The sequence below is a fragment of the Hipposideros armiger genome, unplaced genomic scaffold, assembly GCF_001890085.2.
Source record: "Hipposideros armiger isolate ML-2016 unplaced genomic scaffold, ASM189008v1 scaffold_75, whole genome shotgun sequence".
NCBI classification, from domain to species: domain Eukaryota; kingdom Metazoa; phylum Chordata; class Mammalia; order Chiroptera; family Hipposideridae; genus Hipposideros; species Hipposideros armiger.
The window spans coordinates 2,040,176-2,046,175 of NW_017731425.1; the positions used below are offsets into that span (position 1 = coordinate 2,040,176).

Genomic DNA, 6,000 nt, shown 5'->3' on the forward strand with positions numbered 1-6,000 from the left:
GATTTCCACCTAAGAAATAACACTATTTTTTGCGGAGCTGTTTGACCAGTGTCCCTGAGCTTTCTCAACCACCTCCGAACCATCCTTCCCACCCAAGTACTACCAGGTCAGGAGGATGCCCAGATACAGTCAGGCGGCCACTCCTTCCCACAAGTCCCGGGCCCGCACCGCTCGCGCCGGGAGCTCCGCTGGCCCCCGGCCTCCGGCCTCCAGCCACGGTGGCCTCCCAAGGACCGGTCGAGGGGAGGAGTGCACACTCACCTCCCGGGTGTCCGCGAGCACTTATCCGGATGCTCCGGGAGTAGTGCTTCACATCCCTAGCCCCATGGGCCCGTCCCGCCAGGTCCGGGAAGGCCGCCCCGGCCCGGGACCCCGCCTCCCCCGCGCCGAGGGTCCGGGCCGAGCGAGGCCGGGCCGCTGTGCTCCCACTCCCCGTGCCTCCCCCTGGCGGCGGCGGCTGCCGCCCAGAACACCCTTCTCTGGGCGGCTGCCGCCCAGAACGCCCAGAACACGCCGTCCACAGCCCCCCGCGGGCCGCCGCCTCCTCCAGAGGGTGACAGCCGCCGCGCCGGGGCCGAGGCCGGCCCCTCCTCCAGCTCCTCCTCAACCCTGGAGGAGAAGGGGGGGTGGGCTTCTTACCGGGCGGCAGGACATGGTGAGGCCCGCCACGGCACGTCCTCCTCCGCCAACCCACGAGGCTCCCAGCCAGGGCCGGCGGGGGGCAGCGCCTAGGCCGCTGGAGCGTCTGGTCTGGCTGTGCCTCCGCCGCTGCCGCCTTCTCACAACCACAACAACATGGCGGCAGCGGCCACACAGAGCGCGCTCCCGACGCCGAGCTGGCCGCGAGCGGGGGCGCGCGCGCACACTCGGGTCCTCTGCTCGCGGTCGGGGAAAAGAGGGCGGGCAGTCGCGGGTTGGAAGAGGGCGGGGCCGGAGCGGTTGACCACGCCCAGGAGGGGCGGGGCTTCAGACTCAGGAATGCCCTGCACAAGGGGAAAGTCTGGCTGAGAAGCTCATCTGCAGGACGAGGGAAAAACCGGTGGGAAATAGGCGAAGAATTAAAACAAAAGATGGTCCTACAGCTTTTGGGAAGGCTTCTTTTCCTAGCTCTATAGCCCTGGACAAGACAACGCCTCACTCTACTTAACCAGTAAAATAGACAATAGTACATAGTATCTTTTACCTGTAGTTGTGGTGAGGCTAAAACTAATTTAAGCATGTAAGTTTAGTGTGCCCAAGGTTTTATTTAGAATATGATTTCGAACTACTTTAAAGCTCAGCTGGAGGAAGCGAGTTCTCAAACAAAAAAAATAAATTGTAACCTATCCACAATAGCCTACAGAAGAATTCTACATACCAGGGCTGAATTACCTGAGGCCCTAACAGGTTCACCTCCTTGAAGTTGCATTTTAATATTATAACCTTGACTTTTCTGGAAAATGGCTGAGAAAACCAGTCAAATGAAATCTATCCTTGCATTTGTTGTATTGTTTTTTCCACAGCACTCTCTGCAATGATTTATCCATTGTTCCTGTTTACTGTCTTTCTATCAATGCCAATGTGAAAACTACTCGAATATTCGGACTTTGTTTTGTTCACCATATAATCCCCAGCACCTCCAACAGCACATGACAAGTAGTGAGGCATCAAATTTCTTGATTAACTAATAGCTAATATTTATTTATATAGTTCATCTAATTGAATCTTGACAGCTTTAATAGGTAGATACTGTTATTATCTCCATTTTACCAATGAACAAGCTGCAGCCCAGAATAAGTTGCACTAAAACAAAATACAAATCCAAACTCAACTAACAACAAAAACTATGCTCTCACCTACTAGGCTGTACTGCCCACTTCATGGCATCGTCACCTGAAATAAAATTCCAAGTAAGAAATTACTACATTAGAATTCAGTTAGAAAAGGCTTTGCTTTACTTCCACAGAAACAGGTGTGCTTCCTTTCTGATAATTAGTGTTATGCAGCTGATTGTGTGTCTTTTCACCTTGGCTTCCAGAAAGCCCAAGGCTAAATTTGAAGCTCAGTAGTGGCCTACTATTGGTACTTCAGGTCTGCATGTTAACCGTGAGTCTCCCCCACCACCACCACCACCACCAACTTTGCACCTTTATTTATATTTTGCTGTCCTCATTTCCCCCATTATATATGATTGTAGTCTTTATGGAATAAGAGAGGAAATAGTAAGTACAGAGAATAGGTGAATGGCAAACAAAATACAGGTTTTCCCACCTGTTTCTCCAATTGTTGGATAAAATAAGGCTCCCATCAGTTTCTGACCCTCTGGGCACATGATCTGCTACCCAAACCTCTGCTCAGTCAAAGTCTGAAGGATGAGTTGCCATAGTTGAGTGGCTTCTGATTGGATCAAAGCTAGCACCTGACTCCAGAACAGCTCCCCCAATGAGGTGGCTCAGAGCAAAGATTCAGCCAATAGGCTATCAACATCCCCTCAAGTAACCCAACAGCTCCCCAGGAATCCACAGGACAGAGCAGACTGTTGGCATATCACTTTGACGACCTCTTAGGGGCAGAATATCACCGTATTTGCCTTTTAATCTGGGCTAAGAAAGTTTAAACTGGATTTTTAACTAATATATAAAACGCAGGAGAAATTTCTCTGTGCCCATAAATATCACTATTTGTGCCTCTTCATTCTCATAAAGCTAACATGAACTGGACCTTAAGATGTGCTGATGCTATATGCGTGCTTTACATGTATATCTAATGTAATTATAACAGCCCTCTGAGCAGGTATTGTTACTCTTCCCCCATTTTACACATAAGTAGGTGTAAAGGTCAGGATTTGAACCCTGACAATTTGATTCTGAGAGCATGCTTTTAAACTTCACACTACACCTCATCCCCACTGCTGCCCACCTGCTTACTGTTAAGGCAGACAGTAAATTGTCTCTAAGTAAGAGAAAACTGCTGCATGACCTTGAAAACTCACTTCAAGGAGAAGGGCCTAAGAAGACACAATGGAAAGAAAGTCAGAGACCAATGACTTATATTTGAGTGCGTCCGCTGACTTGTTCCTTATTTCCCTTTTCTATGCCTCAGTTTTCTCATTGGCCCTGTGGGGTCCTAATCACTACTTCGCTCACCTCACAGAGGTGTGTAAGGTTCTTTAAGGTAATGAGTTTGGAAATTTTTTGTACCTTATGAAAAGTCAAACCAATGATAGGATTGGGGACAGGGCGTGGAGCCTTTGGCTGAAGACAAAGCCCTAAACTTTGTGTACTGAGTCAAGAAAAGAGATAGAAAACTAATCCAGGCTCAGTGAGGGCTTCTAGCTGCCCTATTTCTCATGTGAGCGGCCCCCTCTACCCTCCGGACCTTTCTTCCCTCCTCCTGCTACTCTTTCAGCCTCCTTCCCCTCTACTATCTGCAAATCTGAAAATGTTCTTCCAGCTGCTCTGGGATACTTTGAAGTAGCCTAAGACAGATGGAAAGGTTGATTGATGGAGGCTTCCCAAGGTCACGCAGGTCCCCTAGAAGGCAGGAGTCCCTCAAGCCCCCAAAATGCAGCCTTCCCAAAACTAGGTCCTGCTGGATAATGACAAAAGTCACGTATCCTTCAATGAGTGCTTTGTGTGGATTCTACCCAAACTCTCCTAACCCTTCAGCATCTCCTTGGTCTCCCAGCCCAGCTAGCAGACAGGGGTAACTGGGACTCTCAGCTTTTGAGGAGCCCCTTACCCAGGGTCAGATAGAAACTAGAATTAGACCCACGTTTATGTGATTCAGATCTCCAGGGATTTTCCAGGCACCACACTTCATCCTTACTGCTGCGGTGGGTCAGCTTAACTCAAATTCAGCATAGAGCAGAGTCCTTAAAGTGTGGTTCATGGGTCTCTGGGAAATCCTGGAACTCTTTTCAGAGGCCCATATAGGTCAAAACTACTTTAATACTTTAATTTAACACTAGGAAATTATTTACCTTTTATTTATTTATTTTTTTTACCACATTGACACTTACACTGATGGTACAAAAGCAGTGTTGGTAAAGTTGCTGGCGCAAATCAAGGCAGTGGTACTATCTGTACTAGTAGCCATTGTCTTCTTCACTAACATGCACTAATAGTCAACAAAATGCCAGTTTCACTTAATAATGTCCTTGACAAAGCAGTAAAAAAAAATTTTATTAACTCTAGACCTTTAAGTACAAGTCTTTTGAATATTCTCTGTGATGAAATGGAAATTACACATAAAGCACTTTGTTTCACTGTTTTATTGAGGTAAAATTTAACTAGCATAAAATGAACCATTTTAAAGTAAACAATTCAGTGGCATTTAGAATATTCACACTATTGTGCAGCCACCACTATTACCCAGTTCCAAAGCACTTTCATCACTCTAAAATAAAACCCCATACCCCTTCATCAGTTACTCCCCACACAGAAAGCACTTTTGCTATGTGCGGAAGAAGACTTATTGTCTCAAGGAAAAGCACTTGTGCAGTTCTTTGAGTTGCAAGCTGAACTAGCCTCTTTAGGGGAAAAGAAGGTGTAAAAAAACAAACAAACCTATTTTTACTTTACATAAAAGAACGGTCAACATGCAAACTGCACTTATTCCTGCTTGGGTATTTGACAGATGTTTTCTCAAAAATATATGAAATAAGCTGGTCACATCAAGTAAAACAGCTGATAGTATTTGTTACAAATGATAAAATTTGAGCTTAATTAGAATTTTGGAAAACTTGAATGTTCCACCATGAACCTGACAACTTCCCAATCCTTAATTTCTTTTCTGCTTATAATGGTAATAATATTAACTAAAGTAAATTTTTGGTATTGTATATTAAATATGTCAACATTTAGAAGAGCTATATATCCCAGTAAACCAATATTTTCCAAATGACCAATGCATGATATTACCAAATCATGCATGAATAAAAGATTCATTCAAAGTGCAAAATAAACCATTGGATTTTGGTAAAACTGAATACAAAAATTCATTCATTTGAATCTATGCAACTAAACTTTAAGAAACTATTACTTATAAAGTTTAGTGTAGTATCAAATAAGAATATCCACAATTATCTGAATTGTACAAGGCTGGATTTTCTTCATGTATTTAAAAACAAATTGCCACAGACAATGCAGAAACAGATATGAGAATGCAGAATTCTTCTATTAAGTAAAACTCTAATGAGAACTGCAAATGTGTAAAACAATGCCATTCTCACTAAAGTTTTTGTGAGTTCATAGCTATTTTTCATAAAAATATGTTATTTATGTTAATATGTCACAGGTTTACAATATTATTTTTCAAATCTTGTTTTTTAAAGATTTTTATTAGAATATACTCATAGGTAAGATGCAATATTATATTAGTTCCCAGTGTACACCATAGTTATTCAACATTTATATATCTAAAGAAGTGATCACCATGATAAGTACAGCAACCACCTCACACCATACCAAGCGATCACAATATTATTGACTACATTCCCTATGCTGTGCATCACATCCCCATCACTTGTTTTATACCTGGAAATTTTAACCTTTTATTTTCCCTCACACACACCCCCTTTTTTTAATTTTTCAATTTCAGTTGACAGTCAGTATTGTTTCATATTAATTTCAGGTGTACAGCATAGTGGTTAGACATTTATATAATTTAAGAAGTGATCCCCCTGACTAGTCTAGTACCTACGTGGCACTATACAAACAACTATTACCATATTATTGACCATATTCCCTATGCTTTACCTCCCCATGACTATTTTGTAACTATCAATTTCTACTTCTTAGTCTCTTCACCCTGCCCTCAAACCCCCTCCCATCTATCATCCTGATAAATCTAGTACCCATATGACACCATACATAGTTATTACAATATTATTGACTATATTCCGTATGCTATGCCCTACCTACCCATGACTACTTTGTAAAAACAAATTTGTAGTTTGTAATTCCTTTCCCTTTTTCAAACACCCCAAACCTCCTCCCATCTGGCAACTATCAAAATGTT

The 6,000-nt window shown here is 43.5% G+C and overlaps 1 protein-coding gene across 10 annotated transcripts in view; it reads right to left on the reverse strand.

Moving 5' to 3' along the window:
• MTMR3 (myotubularin related protein 3) overlaps window positions 1-843 on the reverse strand; it is a 137,956-nt gene extending 137,113 nt beyond the window's left edge. For 7 of the 10 annotated variants that reach the window (XM_019643102.1, XM_019643100.1, XM_019643099.1 and 4 more), the window contains exon 1: window positions 640-843. The gene's annotated coding sequence lies outside the window, so the exon portion shown is untranslated. Of the gene's footprint in view, window positions 1-261; window positions 504-639 lie in introns of those variants that run through there. The other 3 variants (XM_019643097.1, XM_019643096.1, XM_019643103.1) reach the window with 2 other exon arrangements.
• Between the last annotated feature and the right edge of the window lie 5,157 nt (window positions 844-6,000).